Raw genomic sequence first — 16,878 nt, 5'->3', positions numbered from 1 at the left:
CAACATAGCCTGCAGGGCAGAGCTAGGCAGACTCCCCCTATGGCTCACCATGCAGAAGAGGGCGCTATCATTATAGACACATATACAGGACAGCAGTCCTGGCTCTTACCACCACCAAGCCTGGCTGAGCCACAGAGCCCCGAGAAAAACTGATACCCCCAACCAAGCATCAGCCGTCTGCCAAGCCAAAACCCCCAACATGCCCTGAACAAGGCTCAAATAAAAGGAGTCATTGAGACAGACAAAGAGCGGTACATGGAGGAATGGAGAAGCGCAATAAATAACTCCAAGAAACTCACCGTGTACCAATCCCTACAAAGGGACTACACCATGGCCACCTACCTGGAGAGAATACGACACCCCAAACACAGACAGACCCTGAGTCGGTACAGACTGAGCGCCCACAACCTGGAGATAGAGACGGGGCGATACAGGCAGACGTACAAGCCACGGGAGAAGAGACTGTGCCAGCACTGTGACCAGGGGGCCCTAGAAGACAAGACCCACTTCCTGCTACACTGCACCAAATACTCAGCTGTGAGGGCCGTCTACTACCAAAGACTCTCTGCCCACATCCCAGACTTCATATCTGCAGACGAGAAGAGGAAACTCTACATCCTACTGGGAGAAGAAGAAGCCACTGTGGAGATCGCTGCCCAATACGTGTCCAGCTGTCACCAAATAAGAGGAAGATGTGACTCCACGGACTGTTATACCCCAAACCACCCGCCCCACCTCCCCATATAGCGGTCACCAACTAAGAGGAAGATGAGACTCCACGGGCTGTTATACCCCAAATCAACCCCCCCCCCATACCCACCACTCCCCCCCCCCGACTCCAACTCCCCCCCACACACTTTACTAGCTTTGGCAATGCCAAATATCTATTTGGACGTGCAAATAAAGCTTGTTTGATTTGATTTGATTTATATACTGGAGATACCCAGGTTATACCAGCTGTACATATAGAATTATATACAGTATATACCCAGGTTATACCGGCTGTACATATAGAATTATATACACTATATACCCAAGTTATACCAGCTGTACATATAGAATTATATACAGTATATACCCAGGTTATACCGGCTGTACATATAGAATTATATACAGTATATACCCAGGTTATACCGGCTGTACATATAGAATTATATACAGTATATACCCAGGTTATACTGGCTGTACATATAGAATTATATACACTATATACTCAGGTTATACCAGCTGTACGTATAGAATTATATACAGTACTAGAGGGAGAACCCGGCTTCGCACGGGTATATTACATTTTATGTTTGTGTAGTGGCCCCATAAGAATTGTCCAATTTTGCACTGGTGTATTTTGTATGCTGTTTGTGTGTATGTCCATAAGCGTCATGTGATTATGTGTATCTCATTTTGGATATCAGTGAAAAACCTGTGATCAGTTGTTATGGATACCTTGAGTAAAGCTGTATCTAATCCTTCCCCGTGTAGTACTGTGTTTAGACGCAAGTATCTAATCCTTGTTGGTGTGGTACTGTGTGCAGATGCACATATCTAATCCTCCGGCGTGTGGTACTGTGTGCAGATGTGTGTATCTAATCCTCCCCCGTGTGGCATTGTGTGAAGAGGCACGTATCTAATCCTCCGGTAAGTGAAACTGTGTGCAGACGTGCATATCTAATCTTACGGCATGTGGTACTATGTGCAGACGCGCGTATCTAATCCTCTGGCGTGTGGTACTGTGTGCAGACAGGTGTATCTAATCCTCTGGCGTGACGTACTGTGTGCAGAGGCATGTATCTAATCCTCCAAAGTGTGGTACTGTGTTCAGACGCACGTATCTAATCCTCCCCTGTGTGGTATTGTGTGAAGAGGCGCGTATCTAATCCTACAGCATGTGGTACTGTATGCAGACGCGTGTATCTAATCCTATGGTGTGTACAACTGTGTGAAGATGTGCGTATCTAATCGTCTGACATGTGGAACTGTAAGCAGACGCGCGTATCTAATCCTACGGCATGTGGTACCATGTGCAGACGTGCTTATCTATTCCTATGGTGTGTGGAACTGTGTGCAGATGCACGTATCTAATCCTCCCCTGTGTGGTATTGTGTGATGAGGCGTGTATCTAATCCTACGGCGAGTGGAACTGTGTGTAGACGCGCATATCTAATCCTACGGCATGTGGTACTGTGTGCAGATGCGCGAATCTAATCCTCTTGCGTGTGGTACTGTGTATTGAGACGCGTATCTAATTCTCTGGCTTGTGGTACTGTGTGCAGAGGCTTGTATCTAATTCTCCAAAGTGTGGTACTGTATGCAGACACACGTATCTAATCCTTCATTGTGTGGTATTGTGTGAAGAGTCGCGTATCTAATTCTCTGGCTTGTGGTACTGTGTGCAGAGGCATGTATCTAATCCTCCAAAGTGTGGTACTGTATGCAGACACACGTATCTAATCCTCCCCTGTGTGGTACTGTGTGAAGAGGGGCGTATCTAATCCTACGGCATGTGGAACTGTGTGTAGATGCACGTATCTAATCCTACAGCATGTGGTACTGTGTGCAGACGCGTGTATCTAATCCTCTCTGTGTGGTGCTGAGACGCGTATATAATTCTCTGGCTTGTGGTGCTGTGTGCAGAGGCATGTATCTAATCCTCCAAAGTGTGGTACTGTATGCAAACACATGTATCTAATCCTCCCCTGTGTGGTATTGTGTGAAGAGGCATATATCTAATCCTACGGCATGTGGTACTGTGTGCAGACGCGCGTATCTAATCCTCTGGCATGTGGTACTGTGTGCAGATGTGCGTATCTAATCCTCCCCTGTGTGGTACTGTGTGCTGAGACATGTATGTAATTCTCTGGCTTGTGGTACTGTGTGCAGAGGCATGTATCTAATCCTCCACAGTGTGGTACTGTGTGCAGACACACGTATCTAATCCTCCCCTGTGTGGTATTGTGTGAAGTGGCGCGTATCTAATCCTACGGCATGTGGAACTGTGTGTAGATGCACGTATCTAATCCTACAGCATGTGGTACTGTGTGCAGATGTGCATATCTTATGCTCTGGTATGTGGAACTGTGTGCAGATGCGTGTATTCAATCCTTTGGCATGTGGTACTGTGTGCAGACGCATGTATCCAATCCCTCAGCGTGTGGTACTTTGTGCAGACGTGTGTATCTAATCCTTCGGCATGTGGAACTGTGTGCAGAAGCGCGTATTTAATCCTCTGGTTTGTGGGACTGTGTGCAGACGCGTGTATCTAATCCTCTGGCGTGTGATACTGTGTGCTGATCTGTGTATCTAATCCTCTGATGCGTGTATCCCAGTTTGGATATCAGTGTTGTATTGTGCATGTGGAGTGACTGTGTGTATTGCAGTTGGAATATGAGTGAAAGTCTTGCAGGTTTGTATTGGCTAAGGGGGGGGGCACTGTGTTTGGAATGCTGTATCTCAGCAACGGTACGTCCGAGCGAGTTGGAGTCTCGTCTTAAACCTTCCTGGATATCTGAAGTATCTCTGTACCAACTTTGGTGAAGATCGGTCCAGTCATTTGGTTCGCATTAGAGTACAGACAGACAGACAGACAGACGGATAGACAGACAGACAGACAGACAGAAATTCATTTTTATAATATAGGGAGATATACCCAGGTTATACCGGCTGTACATATAGAATTATATACAGTATATACCCAGGTTATACCGGCTGTACATATAGAATTATATACACTATATACCCAGGTTATACCAGCTGTACATATAGAATTATATACACTATATACCCAGGTTATACCAACTGTACATATAGAATTATATACAGTATATACCCAGGTTATACCGGCTGTACATATAGAATTATATACAGTATATACCAAGGTTATACCAGCTGTACATATAGAATTATATACACTATATACTCAGGTTATACCCGCTGTACATATAGAATTATATACACTACTAGAGGGAGGACCCGGCTTCGCACGGGTATATTACATTTTATGTTTGTGTACTGGCCCCATAAGAATTGTCCAATTTTGCACTGGTGTATTTTGTATGTTGTTTGTGTGTATGTCCATAAGCGTCATGTGATTATGTGTATCTCATTTTGGATGTCAGTGAAAAACCTGTGATCAGTTGTTATGGATACCTGGAGTAAAGCTGTATCTAATCCTTCCCCGTGTAGTACTGTGTTTAGATGCAAGTGTCTAATTCTTGTTGGTGTGGTACTTTGTGCAGATGCACATATCTAATCCTCCCCATGTGATATTGTGTGAAGAGGCGCGTATCTAATCCTCCAGTAAGTGAAACTGTGTGCAGACGCGCGTATCTAATGACTCTGGCGTGTGGTACTGTGTGCAGATGCGCGTATCTAATCCTCCCCCATGTGGAACTGTGTGCTGAGACGCGTATCTAATTCTCTGGCATGTGGTACTGTATGCAGAGGCCTGTATCTAATCCGCCCCTGTGTGGTACTGTGTTCAGATGCACGTATCTAATCCTCCCCTGTGTGGTATTGTGTGCAGAGGCATGTATCTAATCCTCCCCCGTGTGATACTGTGTGCTGAGACGCGTATCTAATTCTCTGGCTTGTGGTACTGTGTGCAGAGGCATGTATCTAATCCTCCAAAGTGTGATACTGTGTGCACATACGTATCTAATCCTCCCCTGAGTGGTACTGTGTGAAGAGCCGCGTATCTAATCCTACTGCATGTGGTACTGTGTGCAGACGCGTGTATCTAATTCTATGGCGTGTACAACTGTGTGCAGACGCGCGTATCTAATCCTCTGGAGTGTGGAACTGTGTGAAGACGCGTGTATCTAATCCTATGGCGTGTACAAATGTGTGCAGATGCGCGTATCTAATCCTCTGGAGTGTGGAACTGTGTGTAGACGCCTGTATCTAATCCTTCGGTATGTGGAACCGTGTGCAGACACGTGTATCAAATCCTTCAGTGTGTGGAACTGTGTGCAGAAGTGCGTATTTAATTCTCTGGTTTGTGGGACTGTGTGCAGACCCGTGTATCTAATCCTCTGGTGTGTGATACTGTGTGCTGATCTGTGTATCTAATCCTCTGATGCGTGTATCTCAGTTTGGATATCAGTGTTGTATTGTGCATGTGGAGTGACCGTGTGTATTGCAGTTGGAATATGAGTGAAAGTCTTGCAGATTTGTATTGGATAAGGGGGGGGGCACTGTGTTTGAAATGCTGTATCTCAGCAACGGTACGTCCGAGCGAGTTGGAGTCTCGTCTTAAACCTTCCCGGATATCTGAAGTATCTCTGTACCAAATTTGGTGAAGATCGGTCCAGTCGTTTGGTTCGCATTAGAGCACAGACAGACAGACAGACAAACAGAGAGAAATTCATTTTTATAATATAGGGAGATATACCCAGGTTATACCGGCTGTACATATAGAATTATATACAGTATATACCCAGGTTATACCGGCTGTACATATAGAATTATATACACTATATACCCAGGTTATACCAGCTGTACATATAGAATTATATACACTATATACCCAGGTTATACCGGCTGTACATATAGAATTATATACAGTATATACCCAGGTTATACCGGCTGTACATATAGAATTATATACAGTATATACCAAGGTTATACCAGCTGTACATATAGAATTATATACACTACTAGAGGGAGGACCCGGCTTCGCACGGGTATATTACATGTTATGTTTGTGTAGTGGCCCCATAAGAATTGTCCAGTTTTGCACTGGTGTATTTTGTATGCTGTTTGTGTGTATGTCCATAAGCGTCATGTGATTATGTGTATCTCATTTTGGATATCAGTGAAAAACCTGTGATCAGTTGTTATGGATACCTGGAGTAAAGCTGTATCTAATCCTTCCCCGTGTAGTACTGTGTTTAGACGCAAGTATCTAATCCTTGTTGGTGTGGTACTGTGTGCAGATGCACATATCTAATCCTCCGGCGTGTGGTACTGTGTGCAGATGTGTGTATCTAATCCTCCCCCGTGTGGCATTGTGTGAAGAGGCACATATCTAATCCTCCGGTAAATGAAACTGTGTGCAGACGTGCATATCTAATCTTACGGCATGTGGTACTATGTGCAGATGCGCGTATCTAATCCTCTGGCGTGTGGTACTGTGTGCAGACAGGTGTATCTAATTCTCTGGCGTGAGGTACTGTGTGCAGATGCACGTATCTAATCCTCCCCCGTGTGGTACTGTGTGCTGAGACGCGTATCTAATTATCTGGCATGTGGTACTGTGTGCAGAGGCATGTATCTAAACCTCCAAAGTGTGGTACTGTGTTCAGATGCACGTATCTAATCTTCCCCTGTGTGGTATTGTGTGAAGAGGCGTGTATCTAATCCTACGGCATGTGGAACTGTGTGTAGACGCACGTATCTAATCCTACAGCATGTGGTACTGTATGCAGTCGCGTGTATCTAATCCTATGGCGTGTACAACTGTGTGAAGATGTGCGTATCTAATCGTCTGACATGTGGAACTGTAAGCAGACGCGCATATCTAATCCTACGGCATGTGGTACTGTGTGCAGACGTGCTTATCTAATCCTCTGGTGTGTGGAACTGTGTGCAGATGCGCGTATCTAATCCTCCCCTGTGTGGTATTGTGTGAGGAGGCGTGTATCTAATCCTACGGCGAGTGGAACTGTGTGCAGACGCGTGTATCAAATCCTTCAGTGTGTGGAACTGTGTGCAGAAGTGCGTATTTAATTCTCTGGTTTGTGGGACTGTGTGCAGACCCGTGTATCTAATCCTCTGGTGTGTGATACTGTGTGCTGATCTGTGTATCTAATTCTCTGATGCGTGTATCTCAGTTTGGATATCAGTGTTGTATTGTGCATGTGCAGTGACCGTGTGTATTGCAGTTGGAATATGAGTGAAAGTCTTACAGGTTTGTATTGGCTAAGGGGGGGGCACTGTGTTTGAAATGCTGTATCTCAGCAACGGTACGTCCGAGCGAGTTGGAGTCTCGTCTTAAACCTTCCCGGATATCTGAAGTATCTCTGTACCAAATTTGGTGAAGATCGGTCCAGACGTTTGGTTCGCATTAGAGCACAGACAGACAGACAGACAGACAGATAGACAGACAGACAGAAATTCATTTTTATAATATAGGGAGATATACCCAGGTTATACCGGCTGTACATATAGAATTATATACACTATATACCCAGGTTATACCGGCTGTACATATAGAATTATATACAGTATATACCCAGGTTATACCAGCTGTACATATAGAATTATATACAGTATATACCCAGGTTATACCGGCTGTACATATAGAATTATATACAGTATATACCCAGGTTATACCAGCCCGGTATCTCTAGGTGAGAATATCCATTTCAAGGTCCTGATTGAAACTTGAAGAGAAGTTGAAAATGCAATTTTGTGTCTTGTAAGTCTCTGAATATTTTGTGGTGATTGCCGGGCTTTTACCTACTTGTCAAAACATTTCTATAATGGAGCCCGACTATAAGAGGCGAAGTGTTTCCGCTTTTCACCGGGGTGTTCAATAACGACAGTTAAGTGCTCTTATTAAAAGAAAAATACCAAAAGTAATATCATGAAAATTTCCCTCCATGAGATGGAAAAGATATGCGGGGCCTGAATGCAGCTACTTTATAGCAATGATTTGCATATTAAAGGCGTCAGCTGAATATATTTGGTTATTATCAAGCGCTTTGGAATTTTAAAAGTTTTTTTTGTCACCTCCCCCTCCCCCATGTAGAGAGGCCGTGCAGGCGCTGGGAAAAGTTCTTAGAGTTCCCCGAGTACTAGACCGTGCCCAAGGGCATGTCAAGGGCAAGCAAACGTGTGCCTGTAATAGGACAGCCACGAGAAGGGCTCTTACCTTAATGTTCTTTGTCTTGTCAACTTTTTGGAAATCCATTCACAAACCTTGTTCTTTAAGAACCTTTTAATACTTGAGTGGAAATAGTTTTTTGGTTATTTCTTCATACTATTTTTGTCCTATATGTCTCATTTTAGTAACATTAAAGGGATGATCTGCAACTGGGGTTGAGCGATCAGGATCAGAAAAGATCGGATCCAGATCGGCGATCGAGTAAATTTCACGATCGGGATGGGAATTCTGATCCCGATCACTCAACCCACTTACCTGCACAGAGCCGCTGCCGATCCCTGGAGCTCCGGGCCATTCTTCTCTGTCCTCTCCTCTCTTTTACACACATGCAAAGCGCCGTGTGTGCCCTCACCCCCCTAGGCTAGTGCTACTGATGCTGGGAGTAGGCGGGGCTTGTAGTGGCTTAGGAGAGTGTGGGCGGGTACAGGGAGGGGAGATGTGAGTGATGCAGTCATGTCTCCCCGCCCTGTACCCGCCCACACTCTCCTAAGCCACAACAAGCCTCGCCTTCTCCCAGTATCAGTAACTCTAACCTAGGGAGATGGTGGCGTCCGGAGCTCCAGGGAGCGGCGTACACACCGGGAGGAGAGTCGGCAGCGGATCTGTGCAGATAACCGGACAGCAGGGGGGACTAAGTAGTCGGCGGATTTTTTAATCACTACACAGCATGGAATCCAAAAATTGAAGCCTTTAAATTGAGATTGAGACCCCTGCATTAGAATGAATGGACGCAGGGGATTAAGCGGCCAGACGCCGGCTGCGTCCATTCATTCCTATGGGAGCGTGCTATTCGAAACGGCAGTACTCGCTCATCTCTAGTAGCTAACATTGTTAGCTTTTCCCACAATGCTTGGCCAGTAGCAAAGCATTGTGGGAAATAACCTCCGACCTCGATCCCGCCTAAAAAGATCGGGATCGGAATTCCGATCGCGATCGTGAAATTTACTCGATCGCCGATCGCAATCCGATCTTTCCTGATCCCGATCGTTACACCCTAATGTTAACCCTTAGTTGACCACTCTAGATGTTTACTCTTACCTACAGAGAAGTCTTGGCATGACAATTAGTTTATTTCAGTTATTTGCAACGGTGTTACGATTTCTGGATGAGGGAAGAGCGCTTGTGTCTTACGCGAGCTCCTCGAGTAGAACTTTTCCATTAGGATTAGAACGCCTGAGTAAGTGAAAATGAAGGTTTCTCTGGTGTGTAGATGTTTCCGGAAGCGTTGCATATGGTTTGTAATGATAACAGGATTATTACGGCATGGTCGCTTAATATCATCCTGCTTGTGCATCGCAAACAAGATGGAAATAGGTTATTTAAAAAAAAAAAAAAAAAACCCTCTATTTAAGGTACATGACATACATAACCATGCAAATACAATCCACTTGTGTCTGCGGACATGTCATGGCCATAGTTACACCTGCTCCAGGGAGATCAGAGCTATCAGCTCTCCGTCATCTTGTTCCAGCGCAGGTCGATCCGTTTCATCAGGTTCTGCCCATTGATTCCAGACCACACTGGAGCCCATCAGAGGATTTACCACATTATCCCCCCGGACACAACACGTCTTATCTCTAAAGCAGCTGCACAGATGTATGGAGAGAACCGCGATGACTTATAGTAATACCTATTGATAAGATTGACCCCATGTTAGGAGCTGGGGAAGATTACAGAGAAAGGTTTGTCGAAACAATGACAAGTACTATCCTGCCTTCTTACAGTTTTATAGTATTAATATAGATTAAATATGCGAAGGAAATAAGAGTCACTCTAAGTTACATCCTGTATTATACTCCAGAGCTGCACTCACTATTCTGCTGGTACAGTCACTGTGTACATACATTACATTACTTATCCTGTATTATACTCCAGAGCTGCGCTCACTATTCTGCTGGTACAGTCACTGTGTACATACAATACATTACTTATCCTGTATTATACTCCAGAGCTGCGCTCACTATTCTGCTGGTGCAGTCACTGTGTACATACATTACATTACTTATCCTGTACTGATCCTGAGTTACACCCTGTATTATACTCCAGAGCTGCGCTCACTATTCTGCTGGTGCAGTCACTGTGTACATACATTACATTACTTATCCTGTATTATACTCCAGAGCGGCACTCATTATTCTGCTGGTGCAGTCACTGTGTACATACATTACATTACTTATCCTGTACTGATCCTGAGTTACATCCTGTATTATACTCCAGAGCTGCGCTCACTATTCTGCTGGTACAGTCACTTTGTACATACATTACATTACTTATCCTGTACTGATCCTGAGTTACATCCTGTATTATACTCCAGAGCTGTGCTCACTATTCTGCTGGTGCAGTCACTGTGTACATACATTACATTACTTATCCTGTACTGATCCTGAGTTACATCCTGTATTATACTCCAGAGCTATGCTCACTATTCTGCTGGTGCAGCCACTGTGTACATACAATACATTACTTATCCTGTATTATACTCCAGAGCTGTGCTCACTATTCTGCTGGTACAGTCACTGTGTACATACATTACATTACTTATCCTGTATTATACTCCAGAGCTGCGCTCACTATTCTGCTGGTACAGTCACTGTGTACATACATTACATTACTTAACCTGTATTATACTCCAGAGCTGCACTCACTATTCTGCTGGTGCAGTCACTGTGTACATACATTACATTACTTATTCTGTACTGATCCTGAGTTACACCCTGTATTATACTCCAGAGCTGCGCTCACTATTCTGCTGGTGCAGTAACTGTGTACATACATTACATTACTTATCCTGTATTATTCTCCAGAGCTGCACTCACTATTCTGCTGGTACAGTCACTGTGTACATACATTACATTACTTATCCTGTATTATACTCCAGAGCGGCACTCATTATTCTGCTGGTACAGTCACTGTGTACATACATTACATTACTTATCCTGTATTATACTCCAGAGCGGCACTCATTATTCTGCTGGTACAGTCACTGTGTACATACATTACATTACTTATCCTGTATTATACTCCAGAGCTGCACTCACTATTCTGCTGGTACAGTCACTGTGTACATACATTACATTACTTATCCTGTATTATACTCCAGAGCTGCATTCACTATTCTGCTGGTGCAGTCACTGTGTACATACATTACATTACTTATTCTGTACTGATCCTGAGTTACACCCTGTATTATACTCCAGAGCTGCGCTCACTATTCTGCTGGTACAGTCACTGTGTACATACATTACATTACTTATCCTGTATTATTCTCCAGAGCTGCGCTCACTATTCTGCTGGTGCAGTCACTGTGTACATACATTACATTACTTATCCTGTATTATACTCCAGAGCTGCGCTCACTATTCTGCTGGTGCAGCCACTGTGTACATACATTACATTACTTTTCCGGGATCCTGATAACACTCCCTGACTTGTTGCTATAGCAGGTTACGGATTTTCAACCAAACAGAATTCTGGATTGTTTCTTTCATCTAATATGTATAAGGCAGTGAATGGTTTGTCAGCTGTTCTGAGTAGTTTTTCTATCTTTAGTCATTCGGTGTCTTTTCATTGTCATGCACTTTCTTATGGATGAGAGGAACAAACTATAGAAACCTCTCAAGGGAAATTGCAGAAATCTCTCCCATTCTCTACAGGGGCAGAATGTGACCCACCAGTCACCCCAATTCACCATCAATACAGTCCTATGAAAAAGTTTGGGCACCCCTATTAATCTTAATCATTTTTAGTTCTAAATATTTTGGTGTTTGCAACAGCCATTTCAGTTTGATATATCTAATAACTGATGGACACAGTAATATTTCAGGATTGAAATGAGGTTTATTGTACTAACAGAAAATGTGCAATATGCATTAAACCAAAATTTGACCGGTGCAAAAGTATGGGCACCTCAACAGAAAAGTGACATTAATATTTAGTAGATCCTCCTTTTGCAAAGATAACAGCCTCTAGTCAAACTGAAATGGCTGTTGCAAACACCAAAATATTTAGAACTAAAAATGATTAAGATTAATAGGGGTGCCCAAACTTTTTCATAGGACTGTATATACATTATACTGGTCTGCCTGATTCTGCTTTTTATTTTTTCATCATATATTGTATATAGATATGTTGTGGGTGTAACTGAATATAAGAGAAAGGCTGGAAAATTTAGGAAAATTTATAGTGTTACTGATCTCAGGGGGTCCTTTGGCTGGGTCTTCGCCATCATTGCTATTAGAGAGATGACAGATAGATAATAGATAGGAGATAGATAGATAGATAGATAGATAGATATATAGATAGGAGATAGATAGATAGGAGATAGATAGATAGATAGATAGATAGGAGATAGATAGATAGATAGATAGATAGATAGATAGATAGGAGATAGATAGATAGATAGATAGATAGATAGATAGATAGATAGGAGAGAGATAGATAGATAGATAGATAGATAGATAGATAGGAGATAGATAGATAGATAGATAGATAGATAGATAGATAGATAGCTAGGAGATAGATAGATAGATAGGAGATAGATAGATAGATAGATAGATAGATAGATAGATAGATAGGAGATAGATAGATAGATAGATAGGTAGATAGATAGATAGATAGATAGATAGATAGGAGATAGATAGATAGATAGATAGATAGATAGATAGGAGATAGATAGATAGATAGGAGATAGATAGATAGATAGATAGGTAGATAGATAGATAGATAGATAGATAGATAGGAGATAGATAGATAGATAGATAGATAGATAGGAGATAGATAGATAGATAGATAGGTAGATAGATAGATAGATAGATAGATAGATAGATAGATAGGAGATAGATAGATAGATAGATAGATAGATAGATAGGAGATAGATAGATAGGAGATAGATAGATAGATAGGTAGATAGATAGATAGATAGATAGATAAATAGATAGATAGATAGGAGATAGATAGATAGATAGATAGATAGGAGATAGATAGATAGATAGATAGATAGATAGATAGATAGGAGATAGATAGATAGATAGATAGATAGATAGATAGATAGATAGGAGATAGATAGATAGATAGATAGATAGATAGATAGATAGATAGGAGATAGATAGATAGATAGATAGATAGATAGATAGGAGATAGATAGATAGATAGATAGGAGATAGATAGATAGATAGATAGATAGATAGATAGGAGATAGATAGACAGATAGATAGATAGATAGGAGATAGATAGATAGATAGATAGATAGATAGATAGGAGATAGATAGGAGATAGATAGATAGATAGATAGATAGATAGATAGATAGATAGGAGATAGATAGATAGGAGATAGATAGATAGATAGATAGATAGGAGATAGATAGATAGATAGATAGATAGATAGGAGATAGATAGATAGGAGATAGATAGATAGATAGGTAGATAGATAGATAGATAGATAGATAGATAGATAGGAGATAGATAGATAGATAGATAGATAGATAGATAGGAGATAGATAGATAGATAGATAGATAGGAGATAGATAGATAGATAGATAGATAGATAGATAGATAGATAGGAGATAGCTAGATAGATAGGAGAGAGAGAGATAGATAGATAGATAGATAGATAGATAGGAGATAGATAGATAGATAGATAGATAGATAGATAGGAGATAGATAGATAGATAGATAGATAGATAGATAGATAGGAGATGATAGATAGATAGATAGATAGATAGATAGATAGATAGATAGGAGATAGATAGACAGATAGATAGATAGATAGATAGATAGATAGGAGATAGATAGATAGATAGATAGATAGATAGATAGATAGGAGATAGATAGGAGATAGATAGATAGATAGATAGGAGATAGATAGATAGAGAGATAGATAGATAGATAGGAGATAGATAGATAGATAGATAGATAGATAGATAGATAGATAGATAGATAGTTAGATAGATAGATAGATAGATAGATAGATAGATAGATAGGAGATAGATAGGAGATAGATAGACAGATAGATAGATAGGAGATAGATAGATAGATAGATAGATGATAGATAGGAGTTAGATAGATAGATAGATAGATAGATAGATAGATAGATAGATAGATAGAACAACAAACCTGGTGGAGGTGTAGGCATCCTCCTGTCAGACAATTGCTCATTCACCCCAATCCAGCCACCACCTGCCCTCACCTCCCCATCCTTTGAAGTGCACTCTGTTCGTATATACTCACCCTCCAACCTCCATTGGCTGTCATATACCGACCGCCAGGACCTACTGCTGCTTTCATTGACCATTTCACCACCTGGCTCACACACTTCCTATCCACAGACACCCCCACCATCATCATGGGGGATTTCATCATCCCCATTAACACAGACCACCCCACCACCTCCAGTCTCCTGTCCCTCACCGCCTCCTTTGGTCTCTCCCAATGGTCCTCCTCTGCCACCCACATAAAGGGGAGAACACTAGACCTCATATTCACCCGCCTCTGCTCCATATGCAACCTCTCTAACTCTCCATCCACGCTCTCTGACCACAACCTGCTGACATTCTCTGCCCTCTCCTCTCCAATAGACACCCCAACCTCTAAACCACCACAGGAACCTCAACCACCTTGACACCTGCACCCTCTCAGACCCTCTCCTACCACTCGCTGACATCTCCTCACTCCAGGACACAGATGCCACTGCTGCCTTCTATAATACCACCATTACCTCAGCCCTTGATTCTGTGGCCCCCTACACATACACCAGAGCCCGACCAATCAATAGACAACCCTGGCACACCGACCTGACTAAAAAACTGAGACGTGCCTCGCGGGTTGCAGAACGCCTCTGGAAGAAAAGCCACTCCCAGGAGGATTTCCTCAGGTACAAAGAAGCAGTTCTCTCATTTAAGAATGCACTCACCTCCGCAAAGCAGGTCTACTTCACCACACTCATATCTGCACTCTCTTGCAACCCCAAACAGCTATTCTCCACCTTCAACTCCCTCCTCCGTCCTCCCGCCCCCCCTCCGACATCACTTATCTCAGCTGACGACTTTGCCTCCTACTTCAAAACTAAAATTCACACCATCAGAGACAGCCTCACCCTACTCCCCCGACAACCCCTCTACCCAACTACTCACTGTTCCTCATCCCTGACCTGTTTCTCCTCCATAACTGACGAAAAACTCTCCTCCCTAATCTCCAAATCCCACCTCACCTCCTGCGTGCTCGACCCGCACATTCAGCGACTCCCACTCGCACACCACCTCCTCACCTCGCCCTCTCTCTGTAGGTGTCCCCCAGGGCTCCGTCCTAGGACCCCTCCTGTTCTCCATCTACACCCTTGGCCTGGGCCAACTCACAGAATCTCATGGTCTTCAATACCATTGCTATGCCGATGACACCCAAATATATATCTCTGGACCAGACATTACCTCCCTGCTGGCCAGAATTCCAGATTGTTTAGCAGCCGTAGCCTCCTTCCTCTCCTCCCGCTTTCTCAAACTGTACATGGAGAAAATGGAGTTCATCATCTTCACCCCACCCCATATAGCCCCTCCACCTGACCCATCTATCAAAAGTCAATGGGACCACACTTTCCCCTGTCCCATGAGCTCGATGCCTTGGGGTTACCCTGGACTCCGACTTATCCTTCAAGTCACACGTTTAAACCCTCAACACCTCCTGCCGCCTCCAACTCAAGAACATCCACCGAATTCGCCCCTTCCTCACCCAGGAAACTACCAAGATGCTCGTCTAGGCCCTCATAATCTCCCGCTTAGACTACTGCAACATCCTTCTCCATGGACTCCCAGCAAACACCCTCGCCCCCCTCCAGTCCACCTTAAACTGTGCTGCCCACTTAATTCACCTCACCCCCCGATCTTCATCGGCTGCTCCCCTCTGCCAGTCCCTCCACTGGCTACCTATAGCCCAGCGAATTGAGTTCAAGCTACTAACGCTAACATGCAAAGCCATCCACAACCTGTCCCCTCCATATATCTCTGACCTCATCTCCCGCTACCTGCCCACACGTAACCTCAGATCCTCCAATGACCTCCTACTCCGCTCTGCTCTCATCCGCTCCTCACACAACCGTCTCCAAGATTTCTCTCGTGCATCCCCCATACTCTGGAACTCCTTACCAAGACACATAAGACTGACCCCCACAATCACAGGATTCAAGAAGGCCCTGAAGACTCACCTATTCAGGAAGGCTTACAACCTCCAATAAGGGTCAGTTCACACGTGAACTGCCCGAGCGGGTTTTGACACCGAGAAAGACGCGGTGAGCCGCGTCTCTCTCTTGTCAAAACCCGCCTGCCGCGACCATCGCGGTTGCGGCTTTCCCCTCCGCTGTCGGCTCAAATGAATGAGCCGACATAGGAGGGAGCTGCCAGGGGCGGAAGCCGCGCGCCTGAAGAAAGGGCATGTCCTTTCTTTTCTCCGCTAGCGGCAGCCCGCCGCTACCGGGAAAAAAAAAGCCCGGTGGTCTACATAGACCACCATTGTAAAGGGGTGGATTTTGAAGCAAAATCCGCCCCTTTGGCTACATGTGAACTAGCCCTAACACTATCACCGCACCACCATCTGTACAGTCTCCCCCTCTCCTTCTGTCTCTACCCCCTTCCCCCATAGATTGTAAGCCCTCGCGGGCAGGGCCCTCTACCCCACTGTGCCAGTCAGTCATTGTTAGTATTATATCTACCTGTATATTCTGTGTATTGTATGTAACCCCCAAATGTAAAGCACCATGGGATTAATCTAATAATGTACAGCACCATGGAATTAATATAATAATGTAAAGCACCATGGAATTAATACAATAATGTACAGCACCATGGAATTAATCTAATAATGTACAGCACCATGGAATTAATATAATAATGTAAAGCACCATGGAATTAATATAATAATGCACAGCACCATGGAATTAATATAATAATGCACAGCACCATGGAATTAATATAATAATGTACAGCACCATGGGATTAATATAATAATATATG

The sequence above is a fragment of the Leptodactylus fuscus genome, chromosome 1 (assembly GCF_031893055.1).
Source record: "Leptodactylus fuscus isolate aLepFus1 chromosome 1, aLepFus1.hap2, whole genome shotgun sequence".
Taxonomy (NCBI): domain Eukaryota; kingdom Metazoa; phylum Chordata; class Amphibia; order Anura; family Leptodactylidae; genus Leptodactylus; species Leptodactylus fuscus.
Note: the sequence above shows the minus strand (reverse complement) of the source record.